Below are 19,905 nucleotides of genomic sequence, written 5' to 3'. Positions count from 1 at the left end.
AGGAAGTAAAGATGTTTCATTTGTGAGTTAATTTGATGTTCGCCTGAGAGAAGCTTTCAGGCTAAAAGATATCAAGAATTTCATCCCTCATTCTCAGCTGTCATTGTTGATTGTAACTTTTGATAGGATTAGAACTTGGGGTGTGAGAAGAAAAAAATTAGGAATGTCCTTGGGTTTTGACTTGTTTGAATACTTTTCCATAAAAGCTGCCTGTTTTCATTCAGGTACAACCCAATTTCTTTTGGCTGCTAGAACCAGAAATTCCTTTTGCATTATATGGCTGTAGTTTAATGGTACAGACCTATAAAATATAAAATTTAATAACTTTGCATTTATTATTGATTAGCCATAGATGTTGCTGGTAAGCAGTGATGTGCTTTGGTTTATTTTAAAGAAAATATTCTAATCAAACTCAATTCAGGTAAGCATCAGTGAAAAACTATCAGTGCTTAAATTATCCTGACCTGTTTTCCATTTATATAAATATACTGGGTATTGCACTGCCTAGTATGTGAATGTGTATATAAGAAGTATTTGTGCTTTGTGGTGGTAGGGATCGATTGTCTCTCAAAAAAGACCTTTTAATTTTTACAAATATGTAACATGACCTAAGACTGCACTAAGCTCTGTGAGCATAATAAAATCTTAATAGTTATTACCTTTGTTATAATAATAGGCATTTTCTGAGCTCTTATTTTGTACCTGATGCAATCCTAAGAGCTTAATAAGGATCTCCACAATATAAGTAGTAATTATCTGCATTTTGGAGGCAAAAAAACTAAGGTTTGGCACAGGTAAGTTTCTTGAGCAAAGGTCTCACAGCTAACAAATTTTAAAGCCTAAATCATGGCTGTCTGATTTCAGAATTTTGTGTACCCTTAGCCACCATAATATACAGTGTCCTAACAGAAATATTTGTTAGAAGATTGTGTAAACCCTCAAGTTTATTACAAAAAGAAACAACTTTCAGAAATGTAATATAGACTGTGAGGAATGAGATATTCAATTGTGTGGTACCATTATACCCATTTGAATATGAATGAGAGTGAATGAATGGGGATCTAGTAGACAAGGAAGACCCAGAGAAGGTCAGAATGTGAGCATCTTGAGGGATAATTATGATTTGTTGATGCTGGGGATGGAGAACACATTTCAAGCTGGGGAGAGGCATGGTGAAAACATACTTAGATTTCACAATATGATGCCTGGATCCTCTTTTAGAGATGGGAGTTGGGGTGGGGGCAGAATCATAACCCTAACCATCTACATCATTCCATCATGTTTACTGTGATCTCTCCAATCTACCATCAGCCTCTTTGGTAAGTTAGTCTTGCTAATGACTGGGAAAAAGAAAGGAAATTGAAATCTAGCTAAAGAGCCCTTCTGGGTATCCTGTAAAAACATGAGAATTTCTGCAGTGATCACCCAAATTCAACTGTGCCTCATCATCTTCTGACATTTCAGTTTGGGCCAGGCAACTTCCTATGTGTATGAGTCTTCAATGGATTGCCTTAATCTAAAATTACAGTTTCAGATTGAACTATATCTCACATTAATATCTTTGTATTAATGAGTAGTTGATACACTTTACAACTCATCTCGTTTAATTATAGTCGATTTGCAATTTTATATTAGTTTCAAGTACAACGTAGTGATTCAGTATTTTTTTTGCAGATTATACTCCATTATTGTCGTTTTAGTCACTGAATCAACTCTTCAGTGACCCCATGGACTGTAGCCCACCAGGCTTCACTGTCCATGGGATTTCCCAGGCAAGAATACTGGAGTGGGTTGCCTTTTTTTTTTTTCTCCAGGGGATCATCCCAACCCAGGGATTGACCCTGAGCCTCCTGCATGACTTCTGCTTGGCAAGTGGATTCCTTACCACTGGGCAACCTGGGAAGCCCCATACTCCATTATCGGTTATTACAAAATAATGGCTATAATTCCTTGTGCTATTTCCTTGTTTTATGAATTTTGCACTTATCTTTTTAATTAGTCTTTAACCACCAAAACCGAGTCAAGTGGTTTTCTGTGCAACTTCATCTACTGAGTCCAAACAATGAGGATTCACTCATGTTACTGTTTCTGTAGGTCTAGGATAGATATCTGGAGAAGGCGATGGCACCCCACTCCAGTACTCTTGCCTGGAAAATCCCATAGATGGAGGAGCCTGGTGGGCTGCAGTCCATGGGGTCACAAAGAGTCGGACACGACTGAAGTGACTTAGCAGCAGGATAGATATCAGCCTTACTGATAGGGTACTTCCTACATCTCTTCCTCTACAGACCAGGATATGTGTTTGGAGCAAGTCCTGCCAGTGTTTTATTAATGTATAATCTCTTACACTTTATTTCCTCCTGACGCACTAGTATGGAAGGATATGGGCATGATCAGCTCATAGCACACTTTGCTTGATCAGATTTTAGAATGTTCCTAGTCTCCATCCAAGTCTAAGTATCTGTTTAGAATGCTCTGTTCTTCCTACTACTGAGATGAAATTGTGACAGAGTATCATAGGCTTTGAGCTTCATCACCTTATCACAGCTAGGTCAGTTTTGTAGAGTTGCTGATAAGAGAGACATACCCACATTCATTCTCATCCCATCTCTTTTAAGCCCATATGAGCCTTCCTTAACTCTGTCGTGGGCTTTCTGCCCTGTAGACTGTTATGTCAAACCTTAATTATGATTTTACATATGGCTCATAACATTTTTTATTTTCAGTCTAGTATGTGATCCCCGTTAGGATAACCAATCCTGGAGGAGATACTAATAATACCATGTCTGAAATCATAGAAGAAATTTTGGAGTGTTAAAACAGGAAGAGTCCTGGAAGTCACTTTCCAAGTCCAGCCTCCTTATCTTGAAAATGGGGAAACGGACCTAGAGGGTATTTGTTCCACCTCAAAATAATGAAGGGGTAACAGGATTAGAGCACAGAATATTGTCAGATAAAACAAAATACTTGTATCACTGGTTCTGTTTTATTATGAACAGTGACACTCAAGATCTCAAGATACAAAACTAGAGATGGCCTACCACTCTCACTAATTCACATCTCTATTCTTGGAAAATTACTTTGCAACAACCCATAATCTAGTGTTTATTAGAAGTAGCTAGAAGTTAGAGCTTTACCTATATGGCATTTGATAATGCTTTTTTGAAATGAGACTCGGTTTGCACGGAGAGCAGGCAACTTCATTAAGAATTTATTTTTTAGTGATTAACAAATTTTAAAATAAATTATTTCAACATAATTTGGCAAAATATAACCTGAACTTCATATACTGCTTTGTTCAAACCAAGAAGGAGTTTTGAATGGCCAAGAATTTATGATAAGAGGATTAAAGCAGTTTTTTAAAAATATTTGTATTTTCATCATAAGTTGAAAAGACTTCGGAGAAATGTTTGAGGTCACTGAAAACTACTTTCAAGAATATAAACTTGAGAAGTTAGAATAAGAATTATAAATAATAAATTACCCATATACCAGCCCACATCTATGAAATTCCTGGAGGGTGATAGGTCTGTGAAAATACACTTTTAAAAAAAATCTGATTTTTATCAAACCAATACTAATTATGCTTAGGCTGAAGCATTGTCTATATTCTTTGCATTATTTATGCTATTGACTAAAACCTGAAATATATGTTGCTTAAAAAGATCATTTAAAATTAAATTTAGTTTTTCCAGCAGCCAGTTTTTGAGTGATTGCTCCAACAGTAGAGAGATTCAGAAGATGCTGTGGAAAGTAAAATCATGGTGTCTAGGTGAGATGGAGTCTATTTGAGGACACCTATGGTCCTGCCCATTCACCTCAGACTCCTAGGAAAGCTCTGTGTGTGTGTGTGTGTATGTGTGTGTGTAAAAGTATCATCGTCGATTCCTAAGGTGCTCATTAGAGGTTTTTGTTCGTTTGTGTTTTAATATTCCAAGATGGTGGAAAACTTACTGTCACGTGCTTCTATTGCAGTGTTTGACCATGAGGGCTTCTGCAATAAATAACTTACAAGGAAGGCTCATGCTGTTCCTTATTAATCTTGCCTCAGAATCTCCTTCTGTTATTATGCATTTCTTAGTCCCTTTGTGCCTTCATAATGCTTTGAAACACCTATTTCGCTCCTGCAGAGTGAAAATTACTCAACATAGTTTGTTAGTAGGGAAATGAAGTCAACGAGGAAGGAAAGGATTGTGTTCAATAAAATGACTTGGAATGCTTTATTTGAAGTTTGTTTTTAGCTATGTGTCCTTGCTGAAGGTCTTAAAATACATCGTGTGAGTGGAGACATTGCCTGAGTAAGAAAATTTAGAGTGCTACCACTAAAAGTTGCTTGGGATAAGCCTAAGAAAGGATGCTAGAAAAATAAATAAATAATTGAAATGCTAGGGGGAATCAAATCCCTACTGAAAATTTCATCAACCTAATTAGATCAGTGCAGCCTTTAATTACACTGAGAAACTTTTCACAGTAAAAATTTAGAAGAGGCTGTGAGGTGGATGAGGTTCAGAAAATATCCTCTTATGCAAGCATTTCCATCCACTGTGAAAAAAATAGTTAATGCCTGCATGTGATCAGCATGGTCCCCTCTGCCATTTGCAGTGGCATTGCTATGGTTCAAACAATGTACCAGTATCATTACTGAGAAAAAGGTGCAAGAGTTCCTTCATGCAAATACCTCTTAATTCCTATCCTTCTGGTAGGGCAACAGAACTTTAGAAGATTGTGAAGGCTTCTCAGTTTATCTTCTATGATAGAACCACCTCATCAAATGTGGGTTCTGTGGTACCCTGTTCTTATTTCCTCATGACTCAGAGAGTAGAGTGTGTATCATTTACATGTAAGAGCAAAAATAAAATGGCTTACTTATTTTCATTTTAAGTAATCTTTCCAATTTTGAAATAGAAGTCTGACCTGTTGGAGAAATTTGACATCAAGGAAAACTTTGCAGGGTAAAGAGATCTTTGTTGATCATCATGCAACTTGGGTAAAGGGAGGATTCTTATGTGAGAAGACTTCCTCATAGGAGATCCAAAGTCATGATTAAACATAGTTCTCCCAGGTTTTAATTTTCTCCAGACTCTTCCTTCTTGGGGTCCCTGATCCCTGAGATAGTTTCTACCTTTCCTCTCCCATTACTCTGTCACAGTCTATATATCGGTGGGTATTTTTACAGTGTAGTTATGTTAACCTTTCTGCATGCCTCACTCATTCTTTTCAAAAGAGAACTGTCTTTGCATTTCCATCTCACTTCTTCCTAGCCATTTTCCATACATATCCATGTATTTTTACTGGTGGTATAATTATATAACTAAGGATACTAAATTCTACTTTATGTTTTTCAGAATGTCCTCAATGTAACTATTTTGGGAGATATTTTACTAATGCCATCCAAATAAGAGACTGTATGAAAATACCAAGGAATTCCTGTAACAGAAGTCACCCTTTGTCTCGGTGCTGTGATCCTAGAGGCAGGGTTGTGGTTTAGTGACTTGTAAGAGGGCTTAGTTTAGCCTTAGCTGCAGAGGAGGCACATTGACTTACAGCATTGGGCAAAAGTTCTGGTCTAGAAAGAAAATAAATTTTCTCCATCTGATTTAAAATACAGAAGATGGCAGTTTGCTTTTTAAACTTTAACGAGAAAGCAAGATGGAGTATGTGAGGATGTCAAAGAATTTGACAAATTCTTATGTACTATTAACCTGATTTATTATAAGCCCTGCCTAATTTCTTTCAGATCGTGGAATTACTGAAATGTGTTTCAAGTCTTCTGCTGTAAATTGTCAGCACTAGAAAGCAAACAGAGGTCAATTACCCTTGCCTCCTTTCATGTTTAAGGCAGCAGACCAACAGCTTCTTTTAAGTCAGACAATCCCCTTTCCTATTTAAGGATGTCATTCCAAGAACTCCTGTGAGGTAATAGTAATAATAATAATAATAATATCCTCATTATACAAATGAGGACTCTGAGATCTTAGCAGAACACATGTCTCTGAGTGGTGAGGTTGAACCATGACCTTGATTTTCCATCCCTAAGTTGAGTACTTTTCCTAGTTAGAGGACATTGCCTGAATGTGCTCATCCAAACAAACTCCAGTAATATAAACTCTGTGGTCCCTAGTTGTGGGTAGGATTATACTAGGCATTATACACAGGGATATTAAAAGAGCTATTATAAAAGGGCAAGAGGGTTGGTATATTCCAGAACAGTATTAATAATAATATACTAAGTATTTTCTATTTTTAATGTAATATCTACAGCATCCACTGAGTTACGCCATTTTACTGAGGGCATCAGCAACAGAGCAAACATAATAATTTATTCTTAAACAATAAAAGGATGAAACTTTGTGAAACAATTTGATATTCAGTACTCGAAACATAGTGGCAAGGGAGGGGAAAAAATGTATATGTAGACTTACAGTGTTTTATCTTTGGTGCTACTTTTATGATTAAATTGCCTAGAGCATTGCACTGTCATTTTTCCATTGTTTTATATGTTCAAAAGTAACTCTCCAAACATGATAAAAGTATAGTAATACCATTTGTATTTGACAAATGAGGACATGGAGACAAGAGAAGTTCAGTAAGTCTGACCTAGGAAAAAACAGTTACTAAGTAGCAGGGCCAAGACCTAAACCTTAACTAATCTGACCAAAGAATCCTCTCCTTTACTACTCTATGTTGCTTTCTTTACACACAATGTAATTTCACTTATCTTTCCTCGTCTTCTCATTAAGGTATAATTAAATGGAATGAACTTTATAGCAATCTTGAGGCGAAAGAAAACACAGCCTAGATTCCAGGATGTTGCAGAAGGAGATGTCTAAGAGGGAGGGGAAAGAGCAGGAGATATTTATTTCTTGAATGCTCAGTTATAGGTGAGCTTCCTGGGGGAATTTTCCTCTCACAGTTTTAACTGGTATTGGGATATCACCTCTGTAAAAGTCTTCTCTACTCTGTAAGTCTGCATATTCTTCCTCCTCTGGGATGTAAATAAGGCAATAATGCTTGTCATCAGTTTCTGAACTCTGTAGCCAACCATTTGAACAGGGATGCACAAAAAATACATTTAGAAGTACTTTCTAGATTTCTGTAAAGTATTGGCTTCATAGATTGTTGAGAGTAAATTTGCTTATGTGCCTTGTAGCCTCGGGGACAGGGAAATAAGCAATTGGGACAGAAACCAGGCATTTTGCCATAGACAGTCCTCTTTGAGATTGGATTCAGGGGGTCCCATCTGCTCAGGTCCCTGAGGAAGTGGAACTCAGCTCTTTAGTCTCCAAGCATCTGGTGAGTCCTTGTCTGGAATTCAGCTTTTTTAACATAGTAACCTCCCTTCCAGGGGACCCACAGAATTTTTATTTCCCATCATTTTCAACAGATGCCCCATAGCCTGGAACTATATCAGCAGTTGGCATAATACATTGTAGCACTTTCAGATATCAAGCTAGCAAAACATGGTTGGGTAGGAGGTTCGATGACATTTTAATTCAGAGGAATTGATGCATTTTATAGACTATGACATTTTTCTAGCCCAGCAGAAAGCAATAATGAATAATGTCTAAGACTAAACATTTCCTCTTAATTTCAGCACCCACTGCAGTACCCTGTTTAAATTGTTCTGTTCACTTATGCATGTGTGCATTCAGTGACTCAACATTAGTCAATACCTACTATGTGCTAGGCTCTGTATTAGATACCAAGGACATACTGATAAATAAGACAACATGCTTAGATATCTGGAAGGAGAGCCTGACAAAGAAACAGAAAATTACATTACAGGTACCTTCATTGAGGCAGTGGAAATTGCTCTAAAAATACAGTGAAAGCTGTTATTAATTCAGCCAGAGGTGATTGGTAATACTTTCAAAGAGAAGGTGACAAAGTAATCTGAGTTATCCTCTCTGTCTCTCTTTGCTCAACTCTACAATGGGCATGATGTTATTGAGATTAAAGCACAATGAATTAGCTCTGCTCTCAGAATTAGAATAGAAAAGATAAAATTATATGAAGGATTCAAAAACACATTAGAAAAGAAAAGCTCCATAGAAATGCAAGCTTGTACTTTGCTAAGTATGAATCATATTTTAAAAATCTAATATCCATCTAAAACAAAGGGAATATTTTAGTCTTCATCTTAATTTTTATTATGAGATGATTTACTCTTCCACTTAGTTCTTTGGATCAAGTGCTATGTTTGGAAGAAAATTATTCCTGTACATGGTAATTGGTCTTTTTTTTTTTTTTTCCAGGAGATTCATCACTGTTGAAACACATTTAAAACTAATTACTTTAAAGTGAAAATAATTTTGTTATCATTCAGAACCATGTGATTTTTAAATAATAGGAAACTGAGATTTTTTTCATCTTTGTTGAGTATTCTGCACACAGACAAAGTGGTGATTCTGAGTGTTCAGTTTAGTTCTATATACATGATCAGGGTCTGTGTGAAGTGCCAGGATATGATAATTAGGTTGACCTAGGTTATCCAATCAAGATCATGATGAATGAATTGTCCATCAAATATTTATATTTTTCTGAAACTAAGTTTCTAAATTTGAGTCAAATGAGATGCCAGTAACCAGTTATAGATTGTTATTCCATTAAATTAGTTATGACAAATTACATTAGAATCAGACAGACCTGGGTTCAAGCCCTGGCTCCCTTGACTTGGTAGTTGTGTGACCTGCGAATAGTGATTTAGTATTTTTGGCTTCCTTTTTCCTTCACTCTAAAGGATTAAATGAATGTATGTAATTGAAGGACTCAGCATAGTACCCATTATACTGGACTATTTCAGTAAATGATGAGTGTTAACTATGATTATATTGCAGATAGGAATGGACCAATACATATATATTTCATGGACATGTGACCTATGTAGTCACACAGGGCCCCCACATACAGAAGGACCCTGCACTTGGTTTAATATCTTCCTCTTGCCACTTGAAATTCTTAGTAACTTTGAACAAGGGACCCTTCATTTTTATTTTTGCACTGGACCTTGTAAGATATGAGAATGGTCTGGGTTTCAAACACATATATGAGATTCTGCACATATTATCTCATTTTAGAAATTATTTCATTTAACTCTCCCAACAGCTCTGTGAGGAAATTGACTTCAATGCCACAAATTATTTATAACATCATCAAGGCCACAATACTCATCTGTAAAAGAATTCAGAAGAAACACTGTTTATTGACTCTAGCCCATGTGTTTTCCTCTTTTGTTCTCCTAAATTATAATAGCCACCTTCCAAAAATTAGTCAAGATGACTGAGAAACTCATCATTTTTTAGAAAAAAATTGGTATCTTTTTCATAACTGGAGATAGTCCATTTTTATGGTTTAAATGCAGTTTTGTTTTTTACTTTTTAAGGATTTTATCATCATCATCAGATTTCACATTACAGGATTTTTCAAACAATCACTGTATTCCTTGCCTACACTCACCATCTGTAGACAAAACAGTCTCATATGTAAGACTTCAGTGTTTGCTTGCAAGAGTAAATTGACCTTTTTGTTAATATTTTCTTCTCTAAGATTGCCATCCATCCATCATGAACATTACCTTTAGCTATTGTTTAATAATTTTTTGATTTATCCTGGATTAATCAAAACATTTATATAAATGTTACATAGAATTTATATAGAACAATTTCCAAACCATGGCATGCTACTAAGAAATAAAGCCCGGCAGCAATTCTTAGCCCATTTAAGGATTTACTCTTCAAGGTGTGGCCTGTGAACAAGCAGCATCAATACCACCTAGGAGCTTGTTAGATGAAAAACCTCAGGCTCCTCCCCAGATCTACTAAAACAAATCCATATTTTAATAAGATACCCGGGTGATTTCATATGCAAATTAAAGTTTGAAAATCACTCATCTAGAGCACCTCAGCCCCTTTATTTTATTGACATAATTGACTGTGTGCACACACTAAGTCTCTTCAGTCATATCCGACTCTCTGCAATCCCATGAACTGTAGCCCACCAGGCTCCTTTATCCATGGGATTCTCTAGGCAAGAATACCAGAGTGAGTTACCATGCCCTTCTCCAGGGGGTCTTCCCGACCCAGGGATAGAGTCTGTGTCTGACAGGGAGGTTCTTTACCACTAGCGCCCCCTGGGAACTCCCATCATGGCTGCATGATGCACAATCATGCTGCGACTGGCATTAAACATGGCTAGAATGAACCTCAATTGCACTATGATCTGCATTTCAAACATATTAAATACAAAACAGTATGCAATTGAGTAGCTCAGAAAAGACTCTGAGGCTTACACCCAGAGCCTCAGCATCTCATAATGACAAGACCCTAGGAAACCACTCCTAGGCTCAGTTCTCCTGTACTTCTCACTTGGGCTCAGCCTTTTGCAGGAGATGGACATCAGGATCCTCGTGTCAGATTACACAAGGGCAGATAAACCACCAGGATCCCTGCAGGGCCAACCTCCCAACATTCTAAATTTAGTGGCAAACATAGCTTTGGGATCAGTTCTATTTACTATCCAAGCAATAAGCTTTTGCTTCTGAAATAGTTGGAACTATGCCCATGACCATTAAAGTAAAATACCTGTGTGTTAATAACAATTTTAAACTAGGTCTCCTAACCTTTATTTGATTTTGAGTACTGCTTTCATAGCAAAATTTGTTCCTTTACAAAAGTGCTGAAAATCACTGTGTGCAGGTCTACTTGGGTTAATTATTATTTTTGCATGGTAATATTTTTATGCTGAATTTTCCATGTACACTCTTCACATTTTTTTAGGCCATGGTTTATTCAGGGTTATTTTTACCTTACCACAATTTGCTAACTTAAACAGATTTCTATGTATTTGTTTACATTGTAACAACTTTGTAACATAATGGATTATGCCCTAAAGGAAGTAAACTCTTCCTTGGATATAAATTAAACAGTTGGGGGATTTGAGGCATTAAGGAACCATTTAGGGAAATACTGCTTTTGCAACATGAATTTGAGTAAGAACCCCTTAGAGGAAGGTATGTTCAGACTACCACACCATTGCACTTATCTCACATGCTAGCAAAGTAATGCTCAAAATTTTTCAAGCTAAGCTTCAGTAGTACATGAACCGAGAACTTCCAGATGTTCAAGTTGGATTTAGAAAACCCAGAAGAACCAGAAATCAAGTTGCCAACATCTGCTGGATCATAGAAAAAAAAAAACAAAGAATTCCACAAGTACATCTACTTCTTCTTCACTGACTATGCCAAAGCCTTTGACTGTGTGAATCACAATAAACTGTGGAAAATTCTTCAAGAGATGCAGATACCAGACCCCCTTACCTGCCTCCTAAGAAACCTATATGCAGTTCAAAAAGCAACATTTAGAACCAGATATGGAATGGTGGACTGGTTCCAAATTGGAAAAGTAGTACGTAAAGGCAGTACACTGACACCCTGCTTATTTAACTTATATGCAGAGTACGTCATGCGAAATGCTGGGCTGCATGAAGCACAAGCTGCAATCAAGATTACCAGAAGAAATATCAATAACCTCAGGTATGCAGATGACACCACCCTTATGACAGAAAGCAGAGGAACTAAAGAGCCTCTTAATGAGGGTGATAGAGGAGAGTGGAAAAGCTGGCTTAAAAGTCAACATTCAAGAAATGAAGATCCTGGCTTCTGGTCCCATCACTTAGTGGCAAATAGATAGGGAAACAACGGAAGCAGTGACAGACTTTATTTTCTTGGGCTCCAAAATAAATGGACACAGTGACTGCAGCCATGAAATTAAAAGACACTTGCTCCTTGAAAGAAAAGTTATGACCAACCTAGACAACATATTAAAAAGCAGAAACATTTCTTCGCTGACAAAGCTCTGTCTAGTCAAACCTATGATTTTTCCAGTAGTCATGTATGGATGTGAGAATTGGACCATAAAAAAAGCTGAGTGCCAAAGAATTAGTGCTTTTGAGCTGCGGTGTTGGAGAACACTCTAAAGAGTCCCTTCGACTGCAAGGAGATCAACCAGTCAATCCTAAAGGAAATCAGTTCTGAATATTCATTGGAAGGACTGATGCTGAAGCAGAAGCTCCAAAACTTTGACCACCTAATGCAAAGAACTGACTCATTGGAAAAGACCCTGATGTGGGGTCTTTGAAGACTGAAGGCAGGAGGAGAGGGGACAACAGAGGATGAGATGGTTGGATGGCACCACCAACTCGATGGATATGAGTCTAAGTGAGCTTCAGGAGTTGGTGGTAGACAGGGAAGCCTGGCGTGCTGCAGTCCTTGGGGTCATGAAGAGTCGGACATGACTGAGCGACCCTACGGAACTACTACTGAAGGGAAAGTAAGAAGTATGACACCACTCTAAACTGAAGGACACAGAGCCCAAAATTTTCTTGGTGATTAAGTGAACAGAGATGCCTTTAAGTGACATTAATGGAAAAACCATTAATCCCAAGAAGTGAAGTGTGTGCTTATGCAATGCTTATAGAAAAAATAACTTTGAAGTGAGCTAGCTACACACTCTGCAGTCAGAAAAGAAAGTATCACAGACCTCCTCAAAATTTCTTTAGGAGACCAGAATTTTATGGCACTTTAAATCCTCCCCCACTATCTTCCTCTAAACTCAGTGTGTAATTAGAGGCTATTTGTTCTTGAAAATGCATTAAAATTAAATCTCTCTGGCTTTATTAGATTAGAATAACACTGAAAATACTTCCACTTACTTTCATTCCCCATTCAGGAAAATGCAGCCTTTTTTCACTTCATACAACTTTACTTGCACTTTTAATGCAATTCCTTCTTTCTATCTTGAAAATACACATAACACAGGGAGTATTAATAATTAAACTTGAAGTGGAATATCCAGAAGTGAAGTATAAGTAATAGGAAAGATTTTTACATTCATGCTTGTTTTTCTTTAAGTATTGTAGTTATACATATAATTGAGTAACAACACTTTAAAATGTGTGCATTTATTCACCAAGCCCTCAGTGAGAACCAGCTGTGTCTCTAGCTCTGAGTAGATGCTGGGTTTACAAATATGAATGATTTGCATCACCTTGTTTGTATTCTGAAGACACACAACCATAAAAATGAATTTCAGTGCTATAATTTGATAACAGCAACACAATGTATCAAATGACCTCCATGAAATGAGCCTGTGCAAGATGCCAAGTGAAGATAAAAAAAAAGAGAGAGAGAGAAAGAAAATAAGATGTGGTACAGATTAAAGAAACACATAACTAATTAGGTCACCTTATTCTGCTTTTCTGCCTCATCCTGAGCTCATCTCTATCGTAGTATTGCTACTATAATTGTATCGGTATTTGATCAACTAGGGTTTCTCAAGAATGTTAAGCCCTAAGGCTCTAAGACATCCATTGTTATATAATAGTGCCAGTTATGGGTCATCATTGGGAGAATTGAGAAAGTAGTTACTCAGCTAATTTTCTAAGTTCTGTGGTTCAGATGACTTTTCTAGTTGAGAAAAGCTAAGGACGACTATTCTGCTCATTTGCTGGCAAGGATTATGACTTTCTTAGTGCTAGAGCCTGTGGCATAGTTGATGCTCTATAACCCTTTAGTTGATTCATAATAATTACACTCAAGTGAGATAATTTCTACAACAAAGGTTTGTACTGCATTCTATGGCAATATGATGTAGAGAGAGGCATCAAGAAATGTCAAAAAACAGACTTTCCCAGGGAGATACTATTTGCACTTAGCTTTCAAAGAAAAATAATATATCTGCAAGTGAATAGGATGTGAGATACAAAGTTTGAGACAGAGGAGAATTTGGAGAAATGGCATGATTGTAAAAGAATACACAAACATGTAGGGGATGTCTACGGTCCATCAGTGTGACTCAGGAAAGGATACATGGAACACTGGTGCTGGATATAAATTGGAGGAAATAATGCTAAAAATGGATAAAATGATGACAAGATATGACTGCTCCAATGGTTGAGACTTTTGTGTATTAAGAATCACCTGAGATCCTGCATATCCTGATCCCCACAACTTTTCATTCATTTAACAAACATTTAAGGTAATAAAGATGCACCTGATGCAAAGACTTTTTTAAAAAAATTTATTTATTTTTATTGAAGGATAATTGCTTTATAGAATTTTGCTGTTTTGGGGAAAAACTCGACAACTGCATGTAAAAGAATGATATTAGAATACTTCCTAACACCATACACAAAGATAAACTCAAAATGGATTAAAGACCTAAATGTAAGACCAGAAACTATAAAACTCTTAGAGGAAAACATAGGCAGAACACTCAATGACATAAATCAAAGCCGATGGAAGGACTTTAACAAAGACTGCTATCTGTTATAGAGTGCTATGGATGCTTCTTGGAAAGTCTGTGATTGGGCCAGGATTTGATACAAATGATCAAAAGACGCTAAGGCTCCAGCTGAAAAAAAGAGAAAACTGAAACAGATCGAGAGAGATGTTCAAGATCAATCTTGGGCAAGAGAAGAACAGAAAGGAAGAAACAATCCAGAGGGCCCTTGAGGGCAGAATCAAGGTGACTTGATGAGTTTGGGAGACGAAAGTAAAAAAATACCAACACAAGACACGTCTATATATTTCTACACAAACAAAACAATCAAACCAGCTAACCTCTCTAAGCACCAGGGTTTTCATCTGTTAAGAGGGGGGATTGCACTTGTCTCACACACTAGCGAATTAATGCTCAAAATTCTCCTAGCCAGGCTTCAACAATACGTGAACCATGAACTTCCAGATGTTCAAACTGGATTTAGAAAACCCAGAGGAACCAGAAATCAAATTGCCAACATCTGTTGGATCACCAAAAAAGCAAGAGAGTTCCAGAAAAACATCTCCTCCTCTTTATTGACTATGCCAAAGCCTTTGACTGTGTGGATCACAACAAACTGTGGAACATCTTAAAGAGATGGGAATATCAGACCACCTGACCTGCCTCCTGAGAAATCTGTATGCAGGTCAAGAAGCAACAGTTAGAATCGGACATGAAACAACAGACTGGTTCCAAATCAGTAAAGGAGTACGTCAAGGCATATATTGTCACCCTGCTTATTTAACTTATATACGGAGTACATCATGCAAAATGCCAGATTGGATAAAACACAAGCTGTAATCAAGATTTCTGGGAGAAATATCAATAATATCTCAGATATGCAGATGACACCACCCTTATGGCTGAAAGTGAAGAACAACTAAAGAGCCTCTTGATGAAAGTGAAAGAGGAGAGTGAAAAGTTGGCTTAAAACTCAACATTCAGAAAACTAAGATCATGGCATCTGATCCCGTCACTTCATGGCAAATAGATGGGGAAACAATGGAAACAGTGAGAGAATTTATTTTCGGGGGCTCCAAAATCACTACAAATGGTGACTGCAGCCATGAAATTAAAAGACGCTTGCTCCTTGAAAGAAAAGTTATGACCAACCTAGAGAGTTTATTAAAAAGCAGAGACATTACTTTGCCAACAAAGGTCTATCTAGTCAAAGCTATGTTTTTTCCAATAATTATGTACAGATGTGAGAGTTGGACTATAAAGAAAGCTGAGCACCGAAGAATTGATGCTTTGGAACTGTGGTGTTGGAGAAGACTCTTGAGAGTCCCTTAGACTGCAAGGAGATCCAACCAGTCCATCCTAAAGTAAATCAGTCCTGAATATTCATTGGAAGAACTGATGCTGAAGCTGAAACTCCGATATTTGGCTACCTGAAGCGAAGAACTGACTCATTGGAAAAAACCCTGATGCTGAGAAAGATTGAAGTCGGGAAGAGAAGGGGATGACAGAGGATGAGATAGTTGGATGGCATCACTGACTCGTTGGACATGAGTTTGAGTAAGCTCTGGGAGTTGGTGATGGACAGGAAGGTCTGCACCGCTCCAGTCCATGGGATTGCAAAGAGTCAGACACGACTGAGTGAACTCAACATTCAGAAAACTAAGATCATGGTATCTGGTCCCATCACTCCATGCCAAATAGATGGGGAAGCAGTGGAAACAGTAACAGAATTTATTTTGGGGGGACTCCAAAATCATTACAAATGGTGAGTGCATCTATGAAATTAAAAGATGCTTGCTCCTTGAAAGAAAAGCAATGACCAACCAAGACAGCTTATTGGAAAGCAGAGACGTGATTTTGCCAACAAATTCCATCTAGTCAAGACTATGGTTTTTCCAGTAGTCATGTATGGATATGAGAGTTGGACTATAAAGAAAGCTGAGCACAAAAGAATTGAGGTTTTTGAACTGTGGTGTTGGAGAAGACTCTTGAGAGTCCCTAGGACTGCAAGGAGATCCAACCAGTCCATCCTAAAGGAAATTAGTCCTCAGTGTTCATTGGAAGGACTGATGCTGAAGCTCCAATATTTTGGCCACCTGATGTGAAGAACTGACTCATTGGAAAAGACCCTGATGCTGGAAAAGATTGAAGGCAGGAGGAGGGAATGAGAGAGGATGAGATGGTTGGATGGCATCACTGACTCAATGGACATGAGTTTGAGTAAATTCTAGGAGTTAGTGATGAACAGGGAGGCCTGGCGTGCTGCAGTCCATGGGGTCACAAAGAGTCGGCCGGGACTGAGCAACTGAACTGAACTGAACTGAAATGAGGGGATTAAGCTTTGTATACTTTGAGGTCCCTTTACAATAAGGTTTAAGTTCTGAGGTAAAATCCTTCTTGTGGCCTTGGTAACAAATGCAGATAAGCATTTTTCTCACAAAGCTATCTGAAAGTCCTATTCTCAAAAGTCCTCTAGCCAAAAAGGTTCTAACAGACCACTCAGTGACCTTCATTATCTTCAAAAGATAAGAAAATATAAGATTTTTCTTCCACTACCTCCTCCCTGATCAAAAACAAAACAGAACAAAACAGCAAACAGAATACTCCTAAATCTGAGACAAAATATGGATTGAAAAAGATTCCTATCTGCCTGCTTAGTTATTATTTGTTCTCTCTCCCCACCTTTCCCTTAAGAAAAGTTTAGCAAAGCCTCCAAAATCAGATGATCAAAAGCAGGACAAATTTAAGAATCTTTCTCTGTCCAAGCCCTTGAAGCCTTTCTGAAGCAGCCACCTGCTTTGATTCTGAGAAGCCAGCATTCTCATTAAGTTTTATGGTTTTCAATCAAACAGGCTTCATCACTGTAAACCAGTAGCTGGTCCCACAGTCCAGTCATAGGGCAAATGATCAAAACATTCTGTGTTTTAAAAAATTCAAAACACTGGGTGTACTTCCAGTGCTATATACCTCCTTGTGTTCTAGTAAAGGTAGGTCGATGCGCTCTGCATGCCATTGCCCTATAGTTATTTTTAAATGACAGTTTGAGTCTAAGAGGGGGATGATGCTTGTGAACAGGTGAGAGATCTCTGCCAGAGAATTGCTTTTAAGAATGGTATTATTAGGGATCAGCTTCAAGGAAAGTTTTATCCTGGAATTGTTTAACGTGGAGCAGGCAGATACTAGAGAGAGGCAAACTATATTTCCTGTTCTTTGAGGGAATAATACTCATACCAATCCATCCCTCCTGGTCCTAGGGCTGAAATGCATTAAAGAAGAGAAATCAAAGAGGAGCTCTCTCTGCAGTTGGTACTATGATCACACATGCTAAGCAGTGAGTAAGTGTGGGAGGACGTGCAAGTGCCAGAAGAGATGGACGAGTTCAGAAAATGTTCTCTTCTGCTTTTGGGTTATTATGGTCTGCTTTCTTCTTTGCCAGAATCCATGCACCCTTTCATTCTATTAAGAATAGTCAGTGTACCTGAAACCCTAAATTCTTTCATTAGGAAGGAGGGAAAGGAAGAGAAAGAGACCGAGAGAGGGAAAGAAAACATTTTTTTATTATCCTAGTGGGAAAAATAATGTATAAAAAATTCAAAAGGAAGAGAAACTAGAAGAAGGTAAAAGATTGAAAGAAAATTCTGAATGGTGACAAGATGTTTCAAGAAAAACATAATAAGAATGTAAATATAGGTTTATCTATCGAGCTTGAAGGGGAAACAATTATGAGACATGATTTTATCTATCTTTCAGTGGAATTTTCCAGGATGCCAAAACCTGGCCTGAGAAAGAAGTAGGGGGGAGATATTACTCCCACTCGCCCATAAATAAACCTGGAATTTGTTACTATTATTTTAGTTTTGATCCTGAGATCCCATATCCAGTGTAGTGCATATGTGGTAGTCTGTATTTTCTGGGCTACCTAGTTGACAGATTTCCCAAATCTGTATGAAATACATTGGAATTCATTAAACTGCAGCCATTCAGATTCCCAGCCTTTTCCATCTGTCTATACAGTGGAAAATTCTGAAAAAGATGGGAATACCAGACCACCTGACCTGCCTCTTGAGAAACCTATATGCAGGTCAGAAAACAACAGATAGAACTGGACATGGAACAACAGACTGGTTCCAAATAGGAAAGGGAGTACGTCAAGGCTGTATCTTGTCACCCTGCTTATTTAACTTATATGCAGAGTACATCATGAGAAACGCTGGGCTGGAAAAAGCACAAGCTGGAATCAAGATTGCCAGGAGAAATATCAATAACCTCAGATATGCAGATGACACCACCCTTATGGCAGAAAGTGAAGAGGAACTAAAAAGCCTCTTGATGAAAGTGAAAGAGGAGAGTGAAAAAGTTGGCTTAAAGCTCAACGTTGAGAAAACGAAGATCATGGCATCTGGTCCCATCACTTCTTGGGAAATAGATGGGGAAACAGTGGAAACAGTGTCAGACTTTATTTTGGGGGGCTCCAAAATCACTGCAGATGGTGATTGCAGCCATGAAATTAAAAGATGCTTACTCCTTGGAAGAAAAGTTATGACCACCTAGATAGTATATTCAAAAGCAGAGACATTACTTTGCCAACAAAGGTCCATCTGGTCAAGGCTATGGTTTTTCCTGTGGTCATGTATGGATGTGAGAGTTGGACTGTGAAGAAAGCTGAGTGCCGAAGAATTGATGCTTTTGAACTGTGGTGTTGGAGAAGACTCTTGAGAGTCCCTTGGACTGCAAGGAGATCCAACCAGTCCATTCTAAAGGAGATCAGCCCTGGATGTTCTTTGGAAGGAATGATGCTAAAGCTGAAACTCCAGTACTTTGGCCACCTCATGCGAAGAGTTGACTCATTGGAAATGACTCTGATGCTGGGAGGGATTAGGGACAGGAAGAGAAGGGGACGACAGAGGATGAGATGGCTGGATGGCATCACGGACTTGATGGACATGAGTCTGAGTGAACTCCGGGAGATGGTGATGGACAGGGAGGCCTGGCGTGCTGTGATTCGTGAGGTCGCAAAGAGTCGGACAGGACTGAGCAACTGAACTGAACTGAACTGATACGGTTTTAAAGAAAAAGCAAAGATTGTATCATTTTATCCTATTCAAGAGCTTCCCTGGTGACTCATATAGTAAGGAATCTGCCTACAATGTGGGAGACCTGGGTTCAGTCCCTAGGTTGGGAAGATCCCCTGGAGGAGGGCATGGCAACCCCCTCCAGTATTCTTGCCTGGAGAATCCCCATGGACACAGGAGCCTGACGGGCTACAGTCCATGGGGTCACAAAGAATCGGACACAACTGAGCAACTAAGCACAGCAAAGCACAGCATCCTATTCAAAATGAAGGGAGAATATAAGGGGCGTGTTTTAGCCTCACTATTAACCGTTGGTAGTAGAGCTCAGTAAAGAAATAGGTCTTATGATTCTTACCACAGACTCTTCCACATTATAGCTCTTTCCACAAGCTTCCATGTTATTATTGATTCCTTCCTTAACTTTGTGGAACCAGTGAGCATTGCAGATATCAAAGATATCATAGTTCTGTTTGATAGCACCTGGTTTGTGTCTGACTAACCAATGAGAAAGAGTTGCCTCAGAGCACAGAAGGAGCTAAGCCTTTCTTATGTAACAG

General features: G+C 38.1%; 1 protein-coding gene across 19 annotated transcripts in view; it reads left to right on the top strand.

Moving 5' to 3' along the window:
* The window catches only part of NRXN1 (neurexin 1), a 1,211,037-nt gene that overhangs the window by 469,936 nt on the left and 721,196 nt on the right, over positions 1–19,905 (top strand). The window lies entirely within an intron of this gene.

Source organism: Oryx dammah, unplaced genomic scaffold (genome assembly GCF_014754425.2).
Source record: "Oryx dammah isolate SB20612 unplaced genomic scaffold, SCBI_Odam_1.1 HiC_scaffold_25, whole genome shotgun sequence".
Lineage (NCBI taxonomy): Eukaryota > Metazoa > Chordata > Mammalia > Artiodactyla > Bovidae > Oryx > Oryx dammah.
Note: the sequence above shows the minus strand (reverse complement) of the source record. Positions and strands in the feature narration are given on the sequence as shown.